The sequence below is a fragment of the Phyllobates terribilis genome, unplaced genomic scaffold (genome assembly GCF_046119375.1).
Source record: "Phyllobates terribilis strain yellow unplaced genomic scaffold, ASM4611937v1 Scaffold_4__5_contigs__length_816908805, whole genome shotgun sequence".
NCBI classification, from domain to species: Eukaryota; Metazoa; Chordata; class Amphibia; order Anura; family Dendrobatidae; genus Phyllobates; species Phyllobates terribilis.
In genome coordinates, this window is record NW_027362764.1 from 675,962,424 (window position 1) to 675,987,349 (window position 24,926).

The window sequence follows — 24,926 nt, forward strand, 5'->3', positions numbered from 1 at the left end:
CATAAACTGTACTCTTTATTAGAAAGATCATGTGTGTCAGTTGATAAGAAAACAAAGTCCATGGATGAAATGTAGCTTTAATATCTGTGCAGTGTCACCTGGACTTACGTTGGATCGTCTTTGGAATCTTCCGTGTGTCCGCACTGGTCTCGTGTCACTTTTGGTAACAGATGTGACGTCTTTGGTCAGTAAAGCAAGGGTTAACTTAACACTTCCCTGCTTTATATAGCACCATAACCAGTACTGAGTCCTTTATATACACTACACATATGCCAGGTATTACCTGTTCACCAGCTTTCATTGAAGCGTTGCAGGTGAAATCACTGGAACGTGATGAAACTTGAACATAACACAGTACATATAGGATCATCGTCCTCTGCCGTCCTGGTGATCAGTGGTGTGAATTGTATTGTATGTAATGGACACAGTCTATTATAACACTCAGCATTCACACCTGTTACCTTCTGAGACGTCCGGATATCAGTTGCTTCTTCTTGTAACTTTTGAGAATCTCTTTGATTTATAAAAATTAAAAGTCTTTATTAAGATAGAATTCATAATTGCGATGTCTTGATTGAAGTCTTCATTCCCTAATCTGATACCAAATCTGGCAGTTTTTCCTAACCTATAATATCACAGCGTACCATAGCAATCAGTAATATCCATCTAATTATTATCAAAATATTAAAATAAATTATGTTTGGAATAATAAACAATAATAGATAATAATTCATTATCAATCAAGTTCTCCATATGATAGAACATTTTTATGTCATAGGTGTAATTACCTTTTCCAACCCATAGGTGTCAGTGTATTTTGAAAAAACAAGTTTTTATATCTTTATTAAACCAATAATATCAAAGAATGTATACTCCTGAACCAAAATGAATAAATATATGAATGTAGGAATGAATGAATGAATGAATGAATAAATGAATGAATGAATTGTTGTGTTTACTAGAGTTGAGCGTTGTTCTACTCGAACTGTTCGCCAATCTCAAATTCGAGCTGTTTTGGGCGGTGTTCGAGCCGGTCGGCGAACACGAACAATTTGAGAAAAATTCGGCTGTTCGAGGTTATGTTCGATAACTGTTCGTGCACCAAAATCATAACTGGATTTTTTCTCAGTAATGATGAAAATTAATGTTAATACGCAGTTTGAGTGTACAGCGGGGCGGGGGGAGGGGCAGGGGATGGATCTCTGCAGGAACAATGAAGATCTCCATTTTTTTTTCTCTTTCCCGCATTTGCAGTGGGGAGGTGCAATCTGTCAGCCTATCAGCAGCGCACACACGGAGCGAAGTGCTTTTTTTCACACAAGCAAGGGCATGTGTGATTGGCAGTGTATGTCACATGTCCTTGCCCTATAAGACCAAGCCATTTTCCCCGTCGCCACCATTTTCTCACTGCTGCAGCTGCGTGTTAGACGGCACCGCTGTTGCTGTGTGCGCTATACCTTGTTAATTTCAAGCCAATTTTCGCACAAATATACAGATAGCTTGGGAGTAGGGAATAGTTGTGATTGCAGTCCTTTTAAGGACTAGGTTACAGCATTTCCTACGACTTTTATCAGGCAGGTCTGTGCTCTTAAATAGATAGATTGTGGGAGTAAAGACTAATTGTAATTGGAGTCCTTTTCAGGACTAGGTTACATCAGTTCCTATCAGTTTTTGCCAGGCAGGTCTGTGCCAGTGCTGTGCAAGTTTTTTTCACAGCATTTGGCTGAATCTAGCAAAGCTAATCCTTTTTGGCCTATTGCAGAGTGTGTTAGTCAGTGGAGTAGCCTATCTGTGTTGCAAGATATACCACCTGTGTATAGAATACCAATTTTTTTACTGCACCTAGTGAAGTAAAATCTTTTGGGCATAGCATCATTCTATTAGTCCATCTATACTGACCTCCATCAGGTTGCAAACTGAATATAATTTTTTTCTGCATCTAGCTCTGAAAAAATATTTGGGCTTCTAGCAGTGTGTGGGACTTGGTCTATTAGTCCATCTATACTGACCTCCATCAGGTTGCAAATTAAAAATAATTTTTTTCTTCATTTAGCTCTGAAAAAATATTTGGGCTTCTAGCAGTGTGTGGGACTTGTTCTATTAGTCCTTCTATACTGACCTCCAGCAGGTTGCAAATTGAATATAATTTTTTTCTGCATCTAGCTCTGAAAAAATATTTGGGCTTCTAGCGGTGTGTGGGACTTGGTCTATTAGTCCATCTATACTGACCTCCATCAGGTTGCAAATTAAAAATATTTTTTTTCTGCATCTAGCTCTGAAAAAATATTTGGGCTTCTAGCAGTGTGTGGGACTTGGTCTATTAGTCCATCTATACTGACCTCCATCAGGTTGCAAATTAAAAATAATTTTTTTCTTCATTTATCTCTGAAAAAATATTTGGGCTTCTAGCAGCGTGTGGGACTTGTTCTATTAGTCCATCTATACTGACCTCCATCAGGTTGCAAATTAAAAATAATTTTTTTCTGCATCTAGCTCTGAAAAAATATTTGGGCTTCTAGCAGTGTGTGGGACTTGGTCTATTAGTCCATCTATACTGACCTCCATCAGGTTGCAATTAAAAATAATTTTTTTCTGCATCTAGCTCTGAAAAAATATTTGGGCTTCTAGCAGTGTGTGGGACTTGGTCTATTAGTCCATCTATACTGACCTCCATCAGGTTGCAAATTGAATAAAAAAATTTTCTGCATCTAGCTCTGAAAAAATATTTGGGCTTCTAGCGGTGTGTGGGACTTGGTCTATTAGTCCATCTATACTGACCTCCATCAGGTTGCAAATTAAAAATAATTTTTTTCTGCATCTAGCTCTGAAAAATATTTGGGCTTCTAGCAGTGTGTGGGACTTGGTCTATTAGTCCATCTATACTGACCTCCATCAGGTTGCAAATTAAAAATAATTTTTTTCTGCATCTAACCCAGCCAATAGTTTTGGCCTAATACCACAGTTTGGCCACTCAGCTCTGCTCGGTTACCATCCATTGTTTTTTTGTGCAAACAACTCCAGAGTTGTGAATTAGTTAACCACCAAAATGAGTGGAAAAAGGCCTGCTGCTGGTGGAAAGGGGAATAGGCGTGTTGGGAAGGGGAAAAAAGGTTGTGTCCGTGGGGTAGGTGCAGAAGAAAGACCATCTTCCAGCCAAACTAAAATGTCTACTTCTTTTAGCGGACAATGTGATAAGATCCCTTTCTTACGGCCACGCCAATCGCTACAAATTCCAGATGAGGCACAAAAACAGCAGGTGCTTCAACGGATATCAAGTGCTCCTTTAAGTGGGTTCTCCTCCACATCAACTTCAACATCACAAATACTCCAGTCCTCAAAGGTGTCACCCAAATCGCACTTGCTTCCTCACAGCTCCCAAATCTCCAGCTGCCCGTCTGAGTATAAGGTAGAACAGATGGTTGAGTCTGCAGAGCTGTTTACTCATACTATAGCCTGGGAATCAGAGGTCGACTCCAGCGCTTCTGTGAATCCAGACGAGGAAATGATCTGCACTGATGCCCAGAATATTTATGAGTCGGATCCAGGACCAGACGCAGAAGGTTCTGACCATAATGTAGACCCTCATTCCCAAACTGTAACTCCTGTTGGTGGAGACAATGAGGAAGACGATGATAAGACTCAAATACCTGATTGGAGCGAAAACTTTAGTTTTTTGTCAGGGCAGGAACAGGTTGGCTCTGAGGACGACGGGTGTGATAACGCACAGGGTGATGATGATGAGGTCGGAGATCCCACTTACTGTCAACCCACAGTCAGCCAAGAGATGAGGTCAGCAGAGGAGGTGGAGGAAGATGCTAGTGACGACGAGGTCAGGTTGCGCCTTCCTGGACAGAGACGTAGTACTGGAAGCACGTCAACAACTGCATCCTCAAACACAACTCTGCCTCTCACCACAAGTCGTGGTGGCTCTTCAGGTCGCATGGGTGCTAAGCCTTGCATAGCCTGGGCATTTTTTCAGATCGATAAAGATGACCCAACTCGTGTTATCCGTAACATTTGTCAGCAAAAGCTAAGTAGAGGCCAAAAAATACATAGTTTGAGTACTTCATGCATGAACCGGCACATGGACATGAAGCATAAGTTGCAGTGGGAAGCTCAGTGTGCTACAATGCGGCCTAGCCAGCCGGGCCAATCACCGTCTGCCATATCTTGTGCATCCGCGGCCTCTTCATCCTCTGTGACTGGGGGGACAGCAGTCACACCTGTTTTGGGGCGCAGACCTGCCACCTCTTTACCCGCAACAGCCAGCGTGATTGGCAGGTCATCATTTTCTTTGGAGGTGGTAACACCAGCTGGTGTTGAGCGCTGTCCGACATCGATAGCACCACCTTTGGATCAAGGCAACCTAACATGTCCGCCTGCATCTTCCTCACAGACCGGCAGTTTGCCGGGGACACCCTTATCAACCCCGTCTAAGCACAATAGCCAGCCCTCGGTCCCTCAGATGTGGACAAGTAAAAGACCATTTCCTCCTAGCCATGAGAAAGCTAAGAGGTTGAATTTCACCATCTGCAAGCTCTTGGCTACAGAAATGCTGCCTTTCCGCCTGGTGGACACAGAGGATTTTCGAGACCTTATGTCCGTCGCAGTGCCCCAGTAGCAGATGCCCAGTCGGCACTACTTCTCAAAGAAAGGTGTGCCTGCGCTCCACCAGCATGTCGCACACAACATCACCGCTTCTTTGAGAAACTCTGTGTGTGACAGGGTGCATTTCACCACAGACACTTGGACGAGTAGGCATGGACAGGGGCGTTACATGTCGCTGACTGGGCACTGGGTAACTATGGTGACAGCAGTACAAGGGGCTGCTGTCCAAGTCTTGCCGTCCCCACGAGTTGTGCGTCAATCCTCTTTATGTCAAAGTTCCTCCACTGCTTCTTCCTCCTCAACCTCCTCTCGGTCTTCCACCTGCACCCAAAGCCTGTCTGGTCATGCCACAAGCTTTCTAACTGCGCAGAAGGGATCCTGCACACCTCCTTACTATGCTGGCAGTAGGGCTCAACGTCATCAGGCGGTTTTTACTTTGAAATGTCTGGGAAATGTGAGTCACACAGCTGAGGAGTTGTGGTCAGCTCTGGAGAACCAATTTCATGAATGGTTGTCTCCACTGGACCTGAAACCAGGGAAGGCCGTGTGCGACAATGCTGCAAACCTGGGTGCGGCCCTTCGCTGGGGCAATGTCACACACGTGCCTTGTATGGCTCACGTGTTGGACCTGGTTGTCCAGCAATTTTTAGCCCACTATCCCAGACTAGATGGCCTTCTGCAGAGGGCACGGTCGCTGTGTGCTCACTTCCGCCGTTCGCATCCCGCAGCTCAGCGACTTACATCTCTACAGAAGTCGTTGGGCCTGCCACTTCACCGGCTAAAATGCGATGTGCCTACCCGGTGGAATTCAACTCTGCACATGTTGCAGCGACTGTGGCAGCACCGACAAGCCCTGGTGCAATACGTTCTGACGTATAGCCTGGGCCAACGAGATTCAGAGGTGGGGCAAATCATGCTGGAGGAGTGGTCTCAGATCAGGAACCTATGCACCCTTCTGCACAGTTTTGAAATGGCGACGAAGATGTTTAGTGCTGACGATGCCATTATCAGCATGACTATTCCGGTGATTTACATGCTGGAGCACATGTTAAACAGAATTCGGAGTCAGGTGGTGGCACAAGAGGAGGTGGAGGAAGTAGAGGAGGAGGAGTTGTATGCGGAAGGGCTAACATCTGCAAGGTCCAGACGGTCGGCAGCACCAAGGCGGCAGGCATGTGAGGGTGGGGGAGATGGTTTTACCTGTCACACTGTCACAGAATACTGGAGGTAGGGGGCCTAAGCTGACCCTAAGCTGGGGCCCTGACTAATCCCTCATCCTGGAGGTACTGTTAAAGGTACAGAGGTCCAGGCCGCCAGCGTAACCCCTACCTTCTGAGGATCCCTGCACCTAAGTAATCTAGTCCTGAGAAGGACCCCGATCACAACAATAGGGAACCAGAAATAATATGCCCACACACAGAATTTAGACGAACGAGACAGTACAAGGGAAAAACCAAAACCACCTTGCATACAACTTCTAAACAACTACAACAGAGGGAACACCAACGGGAAAGGAGATAAATGATAAAGCGAGGAAAGGGAAAACACACTTCCAAATACACTTATCTCAGCAACTCCAAACACCACGATCCGCTCTGTAAGTCTGAATGAAAAGCTTTCACCGACACCTCCCAAACAGACCTGCAGGAATATAAAGGAGTCTCACTAAAGAAGCATTGATTGCAGCTGGGCGAGGCTGGACCTCAGCTAGCCCAGAGAGAGAGAGAATTAACTCCTACACTGCCGAGAAAACACAAAGCACCAACAAGTCAGCTGCGAGAAGTCAGGCTGTGTACTCGTGACGATCTTCGTGGCAACACACCCGTGACAGTACCCCCCCTTCTACGAGGGGCCTCTGGACCCTCAGGGCCAGGTTTATCCGGGTGAGTCGTGTGGAAGGCCCGAACTAATCGGTCTGCGTTAATATCCGATGCAGGAACCCACATCCTCTCCTCAGGACCATACCCCTTCCAATGAACCAAGTACTGAAGGGACCGGCGATTAAAGCGTGAATCAATGACCCTCGATACCTGGAACTCCAAGTTACCATTGACAACCACAGGAGGGGGAGGTAAAGGTGACGGTACCACCGGCGCCACATACCTCTTAAGCAATGATCTGTGAAACACGTTGTGAATTTTAAACGTAGGGGGGAGGTCAAGACGGAATGCCACCGGATTAATAACAGAACTGATTCTGTACGGCCCGATGAACCTGGGACCCAGTTTCCAGGAGGGAACCTTAAGTTTAATATTCCTGGTAGACAACCATACCTGATCGTTCACACTTAGGTCCGGACCAGACACTCTCCTCCTATCAGCCATACGTTTGTATCGGTTCCCCATAGTATTCAGATTCTTCAGCACCCCTCTCCATACTGAAGCGAGAGATGAGGAAAATCGTTCCTCCTCCGGAACCCCCGAAGAGCCCCCCCTACTGAAAGTACAAAACTGGGGGTGAAAACCATATGCCCCAAAAAACGGGGACTTACCAGTGGACTCGCTCCGCCTATTATTGAGAGCAAACTCTGCCAGAGGTAGGAAAGAAGCCCAGTCCTCCTGGTTCTCTGACACAAAACACCGAAGATATGTCTCCAAGCTCTGGTTCATACGTTCCGTCTGACCATTGGTCTGAGGATGAAAAGCCGACGAGAATGACAAATGCATCCCCCGCCGTGCACAAAACGCCTTCCAGAACTTGGACACAAACTGAGACCCCCGATCAGACACCACCTCGGAGGGTACCCCGTGAAGCCTCACAATCTCCCCAATGAACACCTGCGCAAGAGTTTTAGCATTAGGGAGAGCCGGAAGAGCGATAAAATGTGCCATCTTGCTGAACCTGTCCACTACAAAGAGTATGACCGTTTTACCCGAAGACGGAGGGAGGTCAGTAATAAAGTCCATAGACAGATGAGTCCAAGGACGCTCCGGGATCTTCAAAGGTAAGAGGGCCCCAGACGGACGGGTATGTGAGGTCTTAGAGCGCGCACAAACCCCACAGGACGCGAAAAAAGTTACCACCTCTTTATGTAAGTTAGGCCACCAAAACCGACGCGAGAGGAGATCCACAGTTGCTTTACTCCCCGGGTGTCCTGCAAAAACTGAGTTATGGTGTGCCTCGATCACCTTTTGTCGCAACTGGAACGAACAGTCTCCCCGGAGGTCCAACAGGGGCGTCTCCCTGAGCCTCCAATATCTCCTCCTCCAGCTCAGAGCATACTGCCGAAACCACCACCCCCTCCTGAAGAATAGGAATCGGGTCGTCCGTATTCCCGGCCCCAGGGAAACTACGAGATAAGGCATCCGCCTTTACATTTTTAGACCCAGGACGATATGTAACGACGAAATTAAACCTGGTAAAAAACAATGACCACCTAGCTTGTCTGGGATTCAGACGTTTAGCGGACTCCAGATATAGCAGGTTCTTGTGATCGGTGATGACGGTGACCGGATGAACTGCCCCCTCCAAAAAATGGCGCCACTCCTCAAAAGCTAACTTAATGGCCAAGAGTTCCCTATTGCCGACATCGTAATTCCTCTCAGCGGACGACAATTTTTTAGAGAAAAAGGCGCACGGATGCCACTTACCAGGGGACGAACCCTGTGATAATACTGCTCTCACCCCTACCTCGGAAGCGTCTACCTCTACAATGAATGGCTGTGACGCATCAGGTTGAATGAGTATGGGTGCCGAGGCAAAACATTTTTTCAAGGAGGAGAATGCTTGACAAGCCTTGTCAGACCACCTAGAAAAATCCGTCCCCTTTTTAGTCATGTCTGTGAGAGGCTTAACCATGGACGAGAAATTACGAATGAACTTCCGGTAATAGTTAGCAAACCCCAGGAAACGTTGTAGTGCCTTAAGATTCTCCGGTCGATCCCACTCAAGAACTGCCCGCACTTTCCCAGGGTCCATACGAAAACCGGACGCTGAAACCATGAAGCCTAAAAACTGGAGTTCCTGTACGGCGAACACACACTTTTCCCACTTGGCATACAGTTTATTATCCCGCAAGATCTGTAACACCTGTCTAACGTGCTCCTGATGAGACACCAGATCCGGCGAGTAAATTAAGATATCATCCAGATATATGACAACAAACTGTCCCACCAGGTGGCGAAAAATATCATTAACAAAGTGTTGAAACACCGCCGGGGCATTAGTCAGACCGAATGGCATGACAAGGTTCTCATAATGCCCCTCCGGAGTGTTAAAAGCCGTCTTCCACTCATCCCCCTCCTTCATCCTAATCAGATTGTACGCCCCCCTGAGATCCAACTTAGAGAACCATTTGGCGCCCACGATCTGATTAAAGAGATCGGGAATAAGTGGGAGCGGATACGGATCTCGGACCGTAATCCGATTAAGTTCACGGAAATCCAGGCAAGGGCGTAGGCCTCCATCTTTCTTCTTAACAAAGAAGAACCCCGCGGCCACCGGAGAAGATGAAGGTCTAATATGCCCCTTAGCCAGACTTTCAGAAATATAATCCTTCATGGCCTGCCTCTCAGGACCAGAAAGGTTATACAACCTAGCTTTAGGTAACTTGGCCTCAGGGAGCAGTTTTACAGAACAGTCATACACGCGATGAGGAGGTAGTTCCTGACACCCATTCTCCGAGAATACATCCTCAAAGTCCGCCAGAAATGGAGGTAAGACCCAAGGAGTAACCGCACCGATGACCGTGTTCATGCAGTTTTTATTACAGAATTTACTCCATTGGCTTATCTCTCTGGTTTGCCAATTAATAACCGGGTTATGCTTAGCTAACCAAGGAAGGCCCAACACTATAGGAGTGGGAAGACCCTCCAACACGTAGCAAGACAACAGTTCTTTATGTATTGCCCCCACTTGAAGTTTTACGCCATGCACAGCTTGCAAAAGACTTCCCTGACCGAGAGGTCTGGCATCGATCGAGAATATGGGGATGGGTTTAGCCAACTCACTCAATCGCATACCTTGAACCCGGGCAAACCGAGCATCAACCAGATTAGCCCCGGCCCCACTATCCAGAAGAACAGATATCCTCTCAGTTCTCGTACCCACCACCACCTCCGCCGGTACGAGAAACTGAGACGAACCTAGGGACGAAATACCTACTCCCAGATTGCCGTCCACCACACAACCTGGGATCAACAGTTTTTTCGACGACTCTTTACTCTGCAAGGGACGGGATGGACACCCCCCAATAAAATGTCCCTTTTTCCCGCAGAGAAAACACCTTCCTGTCTTATGGTGCACCACCGGTCCCCTTCCCCGAAATGATGTCCCTCCTAATTGCATAGGCTCCTCCGGACTGACCAGGGGAACCACCATATGAGGGGACCTTGTAGGAGGTGGAGACATTACAGGGGGTAGAGTTATCCCGCACCTCTCCCGAAGCCGTCTGTCAACGCGAATAGCAAGGGCCATAGCGGCTTCCAGTGACGCGGGAGAGTCATACTGTGCCAACACATCCTGTAATTTGTCGGATAAACCATGACAAAACTGGCTCCTAAGAGCCGGGTCATTCCACTGGGTGTCCGTGACCCACCTACGGAACTCCGAACAGAATTCCTCCGCCGGACGATCTCCCTGCTGAATCCTACGTAACTTAGACTCAGCAAGGGAGATCCGATCTGGGTCATCATATACGAGTCCCAGAGCAGCGAAAAACCTATCCACTGACTGGAGAACCGGGGAGCTTGGGGGAAGAGAGAACGCCCAAGATTGTGGGTCCCCTTGTAGGAGCGAGATGACAATTCCCACCCTTTGTTCTTCACTGCCCGATGACCGAGGCCGCAGCCGAAAGTACAATTTGCATGCCTCCCGGAAAACAAAAAACTTGTCCCGCCCCCCAGTGAACCTGTCAGGGAGAGCTACTTTAGGTTCTGGTCCGGCTTGCTCCAGAGGATGCAAAACCTTGGACCTAACGTCCGCCAGCCCCATGGACAAACTCTGCAACTGCCGAGCTAGACCGGCTACTGGATCCATGGTAGCTGGAGAAAAACTAAGATGGTCGGTGAAAATGTCACACTGTCACAGAATACTGGAGGTAGGGGGCCTAAGCTGACCCTAAGCTGGGGCCCTGACTAATCCCTCATCCTGGAGGTACTGTTAAAGGTACAGAGGTCCAGGCCGCCAGCGTAACCCCTACCTTCTGAGGATCCCTGCACCTAAGTAATCTAGTCCTGAGAAGGACCCCGATCACAACAATAGGGAACCAGAAATAATATGCCCACACACAGAATTTAGACGAACGAGACAGTACAAGGGAAAAACCAAAACCACCTTGCATACAACTTCTAAACAACTACAACAGAGGGAACACCAACGGGAAAGGAGATAAATGATAAAGCGAGGAAAGGGAAAACACACTTCCAAATACACTTATCTCAGCAACTCCAAACACCACGATCCGCTCTGTAAGTCTGAATGAAAAGCTTTCACCGACACCTCCCAAACAGACCTGCAGGAATATAAAGGAGTCTCACTAAAGAAGCATTGATTGCAGCTGGGCGAGGCTGGACCTCAGCTAGCCCAGAGAGAGAGAGAATTAACTCCTACACTGCCGAGAAAACACAAAGCACCAACAAGTCAGCTGCGAGAAGTCAGGCTGTGTACTCGTGACGATCTTCGTGGCAACACACCCGTGACATTACCAGGGCGCATGGTAGCAGCCAAACTAGTGAGGAAGGTGCAGGAGCCCAGGAAGAAGTGGAGGACGAACTGATGGAAGACTCATCAGATGAGGGAGACCTTGATCACATTTCTGTTGTGCGAGGTTGGGGGGAGAGGACAGAGGAAGGAAGCATGATTGTTACCTCGCCACCAACACAACAGGGACTTGGTGCTCCTGGATGCGCAACACACATGAGTGCCTTCTTGCTGCACTACCTGCAACATGACCCTCGAATTGTGAGAATTAGAAATAATCCTGACTACTGGGTTGCCACACTGTTAGATCCCCGGTACAAAAGTAAATTTGCAGTAATTATTCCTGCCATAGAAAGGGATGCACGCATGCAGGAGTATCAGCAGAGACTGTTGCAGAATCTTACATGTGCTTTTCCACAAAATACCAGTGGTGCACGTAGTGAATCTCACAGTTCCAACTTGCCAACCGTGGGACCGTCAAGTGTTCAGCACTCAAACCGTAACAGAACCACAGTATCTGCTGGTAACATCAATTTTGCGGAATCATTTCACCACTTTTTTAGCCCATCCTTTGCAAGGCCACAGGAGACAAGAAGTCTGACACATAGTCAACGCCTAGAGACGATGGTACAGGAGTATCTCCAAGTAAACATTGAAGCCACGACTGTGTCACTGGACCCTTGCTCTTTTTGGGCTTCCAATCTGGATAAATGGCCGGAGCTAGCCACTTACGCCTTGGAGATCTTGTCATGCCCCGCAGCCAGCGTTCTGTCTGAACGTGTGTTCAGCGCTGCTGGTGGTGTGCTGACAGATAAGCGCACGCGGCTCTCCACTGATAATGTAGACAGACTCACGTTCATAAAGATGAACAAATCATGGATCCGAAACGACTTTTCTACCCCTGTGTCATCCTGGGGAGAGTAAAAGCTTGATGATTTGTTAAAATCACCCTACCAACCGTTTTAAGCTTTCAAATTACTAATCATGTTTATCTGTATCTTGACTGGAAAATAATTTGGGCTTTGTAGCAGTGTGCAGCACTGATCCTATTAGGCCATCTATAATAAGCTTCACCAGATTTAAAATTAAAAATAATTTTTAGCTGCATCTAGCCCGGAAAATAATTTTGGGGCTCCGAGATGCGCAAGACACATAAGTGCCTTCTTGCTGCACTACCTGCAGCATGACCCTCATATTGTCAGAATTCGAAGTAATCATGACTACTGGGTTGCCACACTCTTAGATCCCCCAAACTTTTCGATCAACCTTTTCATTTTAATAAAGACCAAAAAAATGGTCATTTTTGAAATTATAAGCATTAGCAGGTTGTTAGAAACTGATATCAAACAGTTTTCAACTCAAAACTTTATTCTAGGTGATGTTACATTTTCACATAGGACCCCTTGTTCGAAAGGAGCTTCTGAACTCTCTCGTCCATTGAATTTGTCAGGTTTTGGATGGTTTCTGCTTCAATTGTTTTGCATGAGGACAGAATACCCTCCCAGAGCTGTTGCTTAGATGTGAACTGCCTCCCGCCATCATAGACACTCCTTTTAATGATGCTCCAAAGGTTCTGAATGGGGTAGAGGTCAGGGGAGCATGGGGGTCACACCATAAGTTTGTCCCCTTTTATGCCCATATCAGCCAGAGATGCAGATGTTTTATGTGCAGCATGAGATGGTGCATTATCATGCAGAAAAATGATCTTGCTGTGAAATACACGGTTCTTCTTCTTGAACCATGGCAGGAAGTGCTGTTTGAGAAAATCCACATACATTATGGAGTTCATCTTTAGCGCCTTCAGGGATCCTAAAGGGGCCGACAATCTCTCTCCCCATGATTCCAGCCCAAAACATTACTCCACCTCCTCCTTGTTGGCGCTGTAGCCATGTTTGCGTGGGGTGTCCATCAACCAGCCATCCTCCACTCCATTCATCTGGACCATCGAGCGCTGCACGGCACTCATCCGTGAACAAAACAGTTTTGAAATCAGTCTTCATGTAATGTTTGGCCCACTGGAGCCGTTTCTGCTTGTGTGAAGTGGATAGAGGAGGTCGACAGGATGGCATATGCACAGCTGCAAACCTCTGAAGGACCCTGCATCTTGTTGTTCGGGGGACGTTGGAGGCACAAGCAGCTTCAAAAACTTGTCTGCTGCTATGACAAGGCTTTTTTGCCGCTGCTGTTTCAACCTGACGTAATTGCCTGTAGGAAAGAGTCGTCAATTTGCCCTTATCAGCACGCACACGTGTGTACTGTGAATCAGCTACAAACTTCTTGATTGCCAAGACACTTCATCCTGATCATCGCACAATGTTGATTGTAGTCATGCCTTGACCTAAACACTCCACAATTTGTTGCTTCTCAGCAGCCGACACATCCTTTTTCTTTCCCATTTTGGCAGAAAATGTAGGCTGCTTAATAATGTGAGAGAGCCTTCTTAAGTAGTCTTGCCTTTCATTGGACACACCTGCCAAACTAATTAGCACAGGTGTCTGCAATTGCTTACAGTGATATAAAGAGCCCTGACACACATCACCATCAATGAGTTTAACTGACAAACAAACAAATTCTTCCCTTATCACTCCTAAACACTTTTTGCATAATAATTTGGAACGCGGTGTACATGTGCTTTTCCACAAAACACCAGTGGTTCACGTAGTGAATCTTACAGTTCTAACTTGCCAACCGTGGTCTGTATGGAATTGTTCAATAAAGGGCCCAAAATTAAGATAACATAGATGGGAGAGGTCTCTATGAATAGGAATTCCTAAGTATTTGATACCCTGTGAGGGCCAGGCAAAGGGAAAGTTGGACTGGATGGAATCCTATATGGATTTAGGGAGGGAGACATCGAGGGCCTCAGACTTCGCTGCATTGATTTTAAAATTTTACCATGTAACAAAGTGATCTATTTCAGCCATAACAGCAGGGATGGATATATGTGATTGAGTGATATATACTAGGACATCATCAGCAAATAGAGAGCACTTGTGCTCGGTGCCTCCCACCTCAATCCACCTAATATTGGGGTTATGGCGAATTGATGAGAGCAGGTGCTCCGTCACGAGGATGTATAAGAGAGGGGACAGAGGACATCCCTGCCTTGTCCCATTGGTGATTGTGAAAGGTGATGAAAATGTTCTGACGCACCCCCTGGGCCTTGGGACACCCGGAGCCGGACCCTTTTTGGTGGATGCTGGTGGTTGTAGTCTTCGTGGCGGCGATCCGGTTCCGTGGCTCAGGGCGGTCAAACCAGTGGCGGAACTATTTATGTGGTTTTGATGTTTAAATGTCCGACTACGCCACCCGTGGATTGCGGTCAGAGTGAACCGCCGCTACAGGGCAGACCGCTAAGGCTGGTGTTGTGGGTGCAGCAGAGCGCAGCATAACTCCCCACGGGAGGAGTATAGCCTCAGGGCAGTGTATGCGGAGGATGGGGGTGATGGTGCAGGGCAGCAGCAGTAACGACACGGAGTCAGTGATGCAGTTCAGGGCCTTTACTCACAGTTCTTATTATCCAGACCACGTCTGCAGGTAACGGCTGCCCACGTCGTACTGTGCTCACCAGGTGAGGGGCTCAGACAACTCCCAGATAACTTTGGAGCGCTTCACAGGACCCCCTTTGTGTGTCCTTTGTCTGGCCTTTCTTACCAACACTTCTGTCCGGCTGCCTCGGGCCTCCTCTTGGTAAACTTGGCGCCAGTTTCCCTGACCCTATGTGGTGCCTTCCTAGCGGGTGGAGCAAGGGGCTGCGCCACATAAAATGTCAGAGCCTCCGGTTTCTAGCTGAGGGTCGTTTCCTGCCTCCACTAGTTCGGGGACCGGTCTCCCCCTTTGGCCTGACCCCTCCACGCAGGTGGATTCGGGCGTGCGGTGGCGACTCGCCCGTCCGCACCCCTGGGATCCCTTCATTCCTCGTTCCTGGAGCCTTCTCCGCTCCTCTTCCTTCCTTCTCCCTCTTGCAGGCCTGGGCCTCTGTTACTAGGCCCGCCTCCGGAGCAGAGCTCATGCAGAGCCCCTGCTCCCTGCCACTTCTGCTCAGACTTCTCTGCACTGAACTAAGATGGTGCCCACCTTTTATACTCCCTTCTCAATGCACCCAGGAACTGCTTCCTCCCTGCTCCTGCACTGCAGGGTTCCCTTTCCTCAGTGTTCCCTCCCCCCACTCCAGCCAGGGACAGGGACTGTCGTGCCCATCTCAGGGGCATATTGGTCGCCCTGCCCCACGGCAATGTGGTGTAATGCATGCAGGTGTCGGGTCCTGATCCACACTCCATCCTTATCTGAGAGTGAGATATCACACCTCTGGGTGAGGTGCAATACGTCTGTAGCAACCGAGCCCTCGGTGCTACAGTTCCATTTATCTTCAGCCTAGGTGACGTATTGTGATACAGGGCCGTGATTTTGGCTATAAAAGGGTCCCCTAGACCCCTACCCCAAGCTTTTTAAGAGAATCATATATGGCGTGCCAGGAGACTCTATGGAATGCTTTCTCAGCATCCAACGAGAGTATCTACTTACAAATTTTTAACTGCATCTAGCCCAGGAAATACTTTGTGCCTAGTAGCAGTGTCTGCTAGTCAGCGGATTATCCCGGCTGTTAAGCAAGCTACACCACCTGTAGTTTGGACACTTAATTTTTTCAAAGGAAATGCTTCGGGACCACGGGATACTTAGTGAAGAGCATCAGGAGGCACCCCAAGGCATAGGGGCTGGGATTGGCACTAGGATGCCTTGCGGTGGACAGCCGAGCTCGATCCTTATAAAAGCTTTTTAACTGCAGCAGCTTTAGTGGACGCTACTGGAGCTGGAATTACGCGGCTGCTGGCATGAGACTTGCCCTCCAATAGATCCTTGTAAATGGATTTAAAGTGTATTCATTCAAATTAGAGGGACAATTTAAATTAAAAAGCTTAGAGCTGCCTCCACCACAGGGGGGCTCTCTCGACCCCCCAGCGGACAGGCACCAGTATTGGGAGAGGGGGGCTGGCCGTCAGGGTTCACCGCGGCTCTGGCACAAACCCGGCGACACGGAGGTGGCACGGGCAGGAGCGGACTGGCCGTCTCGGCTTCTCACTTTTTGGATTTTAGAAGGGCATGACATGCCTATATCTGTGTCTCCCCCTCCTTTTACTCCTCCACCTCTTTTCTTTTCGCATGACTATATGTACTTGTCACTTTTCCATGTGTTAGTTGTGTCTTCTGAGCAGTTTGTCAGCTTTTGGACACCTTTGAAGGTGTTTTCTATGTGTTTCTATGTGTTTTTGTTTGCCTGCCATTGTTTTTAACGGTGTTCGAAGGTGTTCGACGAACAGTTCGACGAACAGTTCGGCGACCACACGGGTGTTCGACGAACCGAACCGAACTCGAACACTACGGGGGTGGCTCAACACTAGTGTTTACTCAGAAAATGTAAACGTTTTTTTCCTTAGCAATATATATTTAATGAAGCAATACTCTAGTATTAGACATTACTTTATTAAATATTAATGTGTTTTCTCAATTGAGATATTGAACTCAAATAAAATCAAATGAGAATTAAAAAATTAAAAAAGAAAAAAATAAGAAATTTGCATGCAATACCTTTCTTAATTATACCATAGTATCTTATTATTATTTCTTCTTTATTAAAATGTGTGAAAAATAAGTATTGATCAAAAGTGATTATGTAATCAGGATCAAAAACACATTTTCCCCCTTTATACCAAAAATATTATTTTATAAAATTTATGTATATATCAGAACCAAATTAAAAATAATTATTCTTCTAGAAATATTGTGCATAAATTTCATATCGATGAATAGCATAGATTTGACTAAAGAGAGGTGTGTACCTATTTAGGTAACCATTAAAAATAATATTATAGTTATTCAAGAATATTATCATGTGGAAAATTATTCTAAATATAAATTTGCTTTGTAAACCATTTTGATGTGTGGTTGCCCTTATCCACTATTAGTTAAATCAAGAAATAATAATTATTAAAGAAATATAGAAATATATATATGTAGATAATACCTAATTATGTATTATAATTTCCTCAGAATTAAATATATTTTTGTACCTTCACATAAAGAAACATTTTTATTTTTTCAAACATACAAACATACGAGGTCTCTGTCACATCAATCACACTTAGCAGCTGCTGATTTACTCATCTGTCACCTTCACTCTGACATTCACAGATCTGTTCAACTCAAACATTCCACATATGAAGTTTTAGATATATATATATATATATATATATATATATATTTAACCCAAAATTGTTGTATCCCAATTTATTAATGCGCATTGCCATATCAATTGAATATCTTTATATTTCTTTGAATATTCCCCAAGTAGATATTATATAATATGAGAGTAAGTCACTGGAATTTCAGACACTTGAAAAAACTCTTGTCTTAGATTCTTTTTTCACTGGCTGTCCGGTCTTAAGTTACATCAGTTGAAAATAGAATGAGTGGGATCCTATACTATTAGCTCAAAGTTCAAAGGCCGCAGCTGTCACACGTCATGCTGTAAAGCTACTTTAATTTGCACGAACACTTCATGCACAGAAAATATTAGCAACACAAAAGAATTGATAAGTATTACATATATATTATAGTTCAACTAGATATATTGTTATTATTTTAAAATGTTATACACATAAAATCATGCAATTTTTTCACTTCCTGTGTGAATAAAGAAATAAATCCATTTTAGAGTTCTTTGATCAAATCCTGCTTTGGAATGAAAACTCTAAGGAAATATAAGAAAATAAAATTAAATATCAAATTCATACAGAAACAGAATTATTTAAATATCTTATACATATATTGGTTGGTTCTAATGTAATTCAAAATATTGCTACTTAAATTTATATATATGAAGTTCTAATTTATTAATTAATATATATATATATATTTTATAAACGTATATATAAATACAATTATACGCAATCTCTACTTAGACAAGTGTATATATATATATATATATATATATATATATATATATATATATATGAACTATTAGAAACTATGTAACTACAATTTTACTGTATAAGATTATAAATAAATATTGAGATATTGTATTACATTTTGATACAACATTGTAATTACAGTTTTTCCTTAGCCACTTCCTAAACCAAATCTTCTGTCTCTCTCAAATATCTCCAGGAACGCCCTATTTAGGAAAGACATTTTTCTATCCTTCAAAACCTCAGAGAACTGCCTGTTCTTCTGTCCACATTCCATGACGTCACTGTGAGTTGGTCGTCTCACCTGTCTCTGTCCATCAGTTTCAGCCATTTTCCTTTTTAGAGAATCACAGTTCTGATTGAGAATTAACTCATTCTGTGGAGAGATGGATCTTTGCACTGGCTGATATGGCTTATAACATATATGAAATCTTCTGCGTATTTGATAGAGTTCACTATGGGGATGACTCAGTCTAGGAGAGTTTGATATTGGCTTTTGGTAAGATTTTACCTTTCCTGGTTTTATAAATTTAGCTTGATTTATTTTCTTTTCACGATTCTCATGTTTTCTAAAAAAATCCAGCATCTGCGCACATTCAAATAATGAATTTTTTTGTGATGCCATAACTTGGGAAACTGAATTTAGGAATTTGAATTTTTGTACAAAAGTTGTTATCATATGTTGTACTTTTCCATTTTTGATGAGAGCTTTGTACAACCGTTCAAATATGGACATGAATGTATATGTACATTCCTTCCTACCAATCCTTAGTTTCTGCAGATCTTCTATGTTGGGAAAATCCTTTCTGACACAATAAATCAAATATCTTAATCTGTCCGAATCATTTTCCCATCCATTAGGAGAGTCATTTTCACTGGGCATTAAATGTAAACGTCTGGACAATGTCACAGGAATCCATATTTTAAATAATTGATTCCTCTCCTCATTGGATAAATCAAACTTATCAGAGAAGCTCTCAAATGTTTATGAATTTCTACAGGCATGGATTTTGACATCATATTTTGGCATGATTTTGTATAATTTCAGCTAATTTTTCCTCATTTTAATTTGTAGTTGAGCCTGGGTAATTCCAGAATTCTCTGATATTTTTAGTGGCTCTTGTACGTCCGTTCCTCCTACGTCACTCACGTCTCCTCCCACATCACCTAGTATGTTGGTTTCTCATATGTCAGTCATGTCTCCTCCCATGTCAGGTTTCTGTATGTCCGTCTCTTGGTCAGACCCAAGGTCACCTTCAGTTACAGACACGTGTCTTACTTCTTGTTCATTTTCCACATTACAGTCAGAATCAGTATCACCGTCTGACACTTCTACACTATTTTCCTGCTTAGAAATCTCTAACACAAGACTATGAAAAAAATCTACCAAATGTAGAATATTTCTCAATTTCTGTTTGTCTCTATTTACCAATTTAGAAGTTAACTGTAAATTCTGCAATTCACATTCTTTGTATAAACTGAGCCACAAAACTTCTGTCATCTCCTACATTAACTTTGAAATTAATATTACTTTGTTTAGCAAAAGAAGAAATTATATCCATATTTTGCTTACCTTAAGATTCCTTGGCTTCTCTTTATCAGCACGTCCTGTCTTCAGTTCGTCTGATTCTTTTCCTGTGTGATTCTGTTCCTTGTTAGTACCTCTGCTTCCTGTCTTTCCTCAGTCTGTAGGTCCTTTCTGCTTCTCGTGACAAACTAGTGAATTTACTGACACGTGAACAACAGCTGTTCAGCTCGTCAGGACTTCCCCCTTGTTCACGGAAGAAATTCACTTACTTAATTAAAAAAAAAAAAAACAGGACTGGCTGGATCACCATTGTAAAATAATACTCTTCCTGTATTATTTTTTTCTACTGAGGTCTTCTCAAAGTATCAATATCACGATATTCTTATAAAAAAATGTATCTATTTATTCTTGGATTGTCCATTAAAAAGAATCAGATTGCAGCAGGTACATACAATAATTAGTTATAAAGTAATTGTCCCTTAGTCCATAATTAGCTTAATTGTTGAGATTCACCCTCTTTCCTTGGATCCTGGCTGGTAAATCATGTCTTTGTCCAGCAAGTGTCCAGGCCTACATGTCATCTGCTTCTCAGCATGAAGATTCTGTGTCTTGTGGGGTGGGCAGAGCAAGAGAGCCCCCCTTTCTGTACCATGGGCTTTTATAGCCAGTCGTATGGACACCTGTTCTACATATGGTAGTGAACCAAAAATACACACACAAATAGCGCATGTCAACTAGACACGATGGCTGAGGGATAGAACTCAGAAAAATGATTATCGATTAACATTCCAAATGAATTTCCATAATTAACCATTTAACAGAGACCGCCTGGGAATGCCAGGTGCTGTAGGCTTTTGCTTTTTCCTTCCTTCCACCAGCAGGGGGCACTCTCTTCTATGCCTTTTTTCCATTCCCTTTCACAAGTGCACACATTCATTCTCTTTTCTTTTTTTCATTTGCTTTCTCTCTTGCGCTATTTCATCTCTGCAAAATACCAGCATCCTTCTGATCACCGTGGGCCTCCAGCATTGTTGCTTCTTTACTTTTAATACTAGGCTCCTTTTCACCAGGACCAGCGTCTCCCGCGTGGCTGGAGGCAACCACCGGTAACCCCAAGCAGAAGACCTTTGCAGGCAACACGACCCTCCCCCCTGAAGAGCAGCTCAAAGTCACTGGCAACCATCTCACCCTCTTCCTTCATTCACCCCTGGACGTCTCGCTCCGCCCCCAAGTTGCGGGTCCAGCTTGCTCTTTCTGTCACATTACCGTGATGAAGGGTTTAGCCTGCAGGAGACCTGCGCCGAGACATTTTTGAAGACACCTGATGCGGCGGGTGAATCACTACTAAACAAACCACACCTGTAGGGACGGCACAGACTTTGCATGGACCCTTCGGAGCCCGCCCCGTCACGGCCAGATTGCTCGCCACCAAGCGATCCTGAGAAAGGCTGGCCGGGCGATGGATCAAGCAGCGTCTACTGGCCATACCAGCTTGGATATGCCCGATCTCGTCTGATCTCGGAAGCAAAGCAGGGCTGGGCTCAGACAGTACTTGGATGGGAGACCTCCTGGGAACACTGGGTGCTGTAGACCATTTTGATAACGTTTTGCCCTACTGCCCAGCTCGGCTAGCATGGAACGGAGCCTTGCCGGACACCGACCTTAAGTAACTTAGATGATGGAAGCCCCAAGGCCTCTGAGACAGTTGGCAGCTAAGTACGCTACCCCGCCGCCCTTCAAGCAGGCCTGACACCGAGTTCCTTGTCACGGCTAGGAGTGCTTATTGACTCCGCAGCTCGCCGTGTGGAAATGATGGCGTTAAAAGCGCCCGGGGCTGTGAAGGGGCCAAGCTTTCAGCAGGTGCCAAGGGAAGGTTTTGGATGCCGGCCGCCTAGCGAGGGCCTGCAGAAGTAACATGTTTCTCTGCAAAGAAGCTTGTGTAACCAAGCCAGACGGCTGCCAAAGAGCTAACCTCAGTGCAAGGAAGGCAAGGAAGGTGCGGAAGGAATTGGGGAGGGGAGGGTGATTCCTGCTAGGGCCCTGAAATCATAAAACAGGCAGGAGAGTCTGACGCATGGTGACGGAGAGGTTGTAGGGGCAGATAGGGGGTGTTTTCACGTGCGAGCACGTGTGCATGCTGGCTTGTGTGTGAGAGTGCGATTCCTAGGTGTGGCGCGCTGCAGACAGTCAAAGGGATTGTTCCCGTTCATTAAAAGTTATTCCCCGGCTGCAGGCTATTAGAAAGCAACTAACCGCGCTCTACTCACCCTACCCGGGTCTACCGGTGAGTCTCGCCTCTGCTCCCGGCCTGTGGCATTGGCCATGAAGCCGACGTTCCGTCGACAGCGCTGCAGCCGATCAGTGAGCTCAGCGGCTCTGAGTGGGGCGTTGTGTCTACAAGACCTTTTAAGGAAGCCAGCAAAAAAGTTGAAGAGAAGGGAAAGCACAAAAGGACCTGGTCTTGCTGAGCACTGGAAAGGGCAGCCGGCAGCCAGACGTCAAAGTAGAAAAGCAGCAAGTGAGAAACTTGTCTCTGCCTAAGGCCACACCACCCTGAACACGCCTGATCAAGTCTGATCTTGGAAGCTAAGCAGGGTCAGGCCTGGTTAGTACTTGGATGGGAGACTGCCTGGGAATACCAGGTGCTGTAGGCTTTTGCCTTTTCCTTCCATCCACCAGCAGGGGGCACTCTCTTCTATGCCTTTTTTCTATTCCCTTTCACAAGTGCACACATTCATTCTCTTTTCTTTTTTTCATTTGCTTTCTCTCTTGCGCTATTTCATCTCTGCAAAATACCAGCATCCTTCTGATCACCGTGGGCCTCCAGCATTGTTGCTTCTTTACTTTTAATACTAGGCTCCTTTTCACCAGGACCAGCGTCTCCCATGTGGCTGGAGGCAACAACCGGTCACCCCAAGAAGAAGACCTTTGCAGGCAACACGACCCTCCCCCCTGAAGAGCAGCTCAAAGTCACTGGCAACCATCTCACCTTCTTCCTTCATTCACCCATGGACGTCTCGCTCCGCCCCCAAGTTACGGGTCCAGCTTGCTCTTTCTGTCACATTACCGCGATGAAGGGTTTAGCCTGCAGGAGACACAGCGCCAAGACATTTTTTAAGACACCTGATGCGGCGGGTGAATCACTGCTAAACAAACCCCACCTGTAGGGACGGCACAGCCTTTGCATGGACCCTTCGGAGCCCGCCCCGTCACGGCCAGATTGCTCGCCATCAAGCGATGCTGAGAAAGGCTGGCCGGGCGATGGATCGAGCAGCATCTACTGGCCATACCACCTTGGATACGCCCGATGTCGTCTGATCTTGGAAGCTAAGCAGGGCTGGGCTCGGACAGTACTTGAATGGGAGACCTCCTGGGAACACCAGGTGCTGTAGACCATTTTGATGACGTTTTGCCCTACTGCCCAGCTCGGCTAGCATGGAACGGCGCCTTGCCGGACACCGACCTTAAGTAACTTAGATGATGGAAGCCCCAAGGCCTCTGAGCCAGTTGGCAGCTAAGTACGCTACTACGCAGGCCTGACACCGAGCTCCTTGCCACGGCTAGGAGTGCCCATTGACACCGCAGCTCGCCGTGTGGAAATGATGGCGTTAAAAGCACCCAGGGCCGTGAAGGGGCCAGGCTTACAGCAGGTGCCCAGGGAAGGTTTTTGATGCCGGCCGCCTAGCGAGGGCCAGCAGAAGTAACATGTTTCTCTGCAAAGAAGCTTGTGTAACCAAGCCAGACGGCTGACAAAGAGCTATCCTCAGTGCAAGGAAGGCAAGGAAGATGTGGAAGGAATTGGGGAGGGGGGGGGTGATTCCTGCTAGGGCCCTGAAATCATAAAACAGGCAGGAGAGTCTGACGCATGGTGACGGAGAGGTTGTAGGTGCAGATAGGGGGTGTTGTCAGGTGCGAGCACGTGTGCATGCTGGCTTGTGTGTGAGAGTGCGCTTCCTAGGTGTGGCGTGCTGCAGACAGTCAAAGGGATTGTTCCCTTTCATTAAAAGTTAATCCCCGGCTGCAGCCTATTAGAAAGCAACTAACCGCGCTCTACTCACCCTACCCGGGTCTACCGGTGAGTCTCGCCTCTGCTCCCGGCCTGTGGCATTGGCCGTGAAGCTGACGTACCGTCGACAGCGCTGCAGCCGATCAGTGAGCTCAGCGGCTCTGAGTGGGGCGTTGAGTCTACAAGACCTTTTAAGGAAGCCAGCAAAAAAATTGAAGAAAAGGGAAAGCACAAAAGGACCTGGTCTTGCTGAGCACTGGAAAGAGCAGCCGGCAGCCAGACGTCAAAGTAGAAAAGCAGCAAGTGAGAGGCTTGTTTCTGCCTACGGCCACACCACACTGAACACGACCGATCTTGTCTGATCTTGGAAGCTAAGCATGGTTGGGTCTGGTTAGTACTTGGATGGGAGATAGCCTGGGAATACCAGGTGCTGTAGGCTTTTGCTTTTTCCTTCCTTCCACCAGCAGGGGGCACTCTCTTCTATGCCTTTTTTCCATTCCCTTTCACAAGTGCACACATTCATTCTCTTTTCTTTTTTTCATTTGCTTTCTCTCTTGCGCTATTTCATCTCTGCAAAATACCAGCATCCTTCTGATCACCGTGGGCCTCCAGCATTGTTGCTTCTTTACTTTTAATACTAGGCTCCTTTTCACCAGGACAAGCGTCTCCCGCGTGGCTGGAGGCAACCACCGGTAACCCCAAGCAGAAGACTTTTGCAGGCAACACGACCCTCCCCCCTGAAGAGCAGCTCAAAGTCACTGGCAACCATCTCACCCTCTTCCTTCATTCACCCCTGGACGTCTCGCTCCGCCCCCAAGTTACGGGTCCAGCTTGCTCTTTCTGTCACATTACCGTGATGAAGGGTTTAGCCTGCAGGAGACCCTGCGCCGAGACATTTTTGAAGACACCTGATGCGGCGGGTGAATCACTGCTAAACAAACCACACCTGTAGGGACGGCACAGACTTTGCATGGACCCTTCGGAGCCCGCCCCGTCACGGCCAGATTGCTCGCCACCAAGCGATCCTGAGAAAGGCTGGCCGAGCGATGGATCGAGCAGCGTCTACTGGCCATACCACCTTGGATACGCCCGATCTCGTCTGATCTCGGGAGCAAAGCAGGGCTGGGCTCAGACAGTACTTGGATGGGAGACCTCCTGGGAACACCGGGTGCTGTAGACC

General features: G+C 46.3%; 5 pseudogenes; all 5 read left to right on the forward strand.

The window, feature by feature from the left end:
* The first annotated feature begins 21,213 nt into the window (after positions 1 to 21,213).
* LOC141267951 (5S ribosomal RNA) lies at positions 21,214 to 21,333 on the forward strand (annotated as a pseudogene).
* Positions 21,334 to 22,275: 942 nt separating this feature from the next.
* Positions 22,276 to 22,394, forward strand: LOC141268594 (5S ribosomal RNA; annotated as a pseudogene).
* Positions 22,395 to 23,015: 621 nt separating this feature from the next.
* Positions 23,016 to 23,135, forward strand: LOC141268625 (5S ribosomal RNA; annotated as a pseudogene).
* Positions 23,136 to 24,066: 931 nt separating this feature from the next.
* LOC141269707 (5S ribosomal RNA) lies at positions 24,067 to 24,185 on the forward strand (annotated as a pseudogene).
* Positions 24,186 to 24,806: 621 nt separating this feature from the next.
* Positions 24,807 to 24,926, forward strand: LOC141267768 (5S ribosomal RNA; annotated as a pseudogene).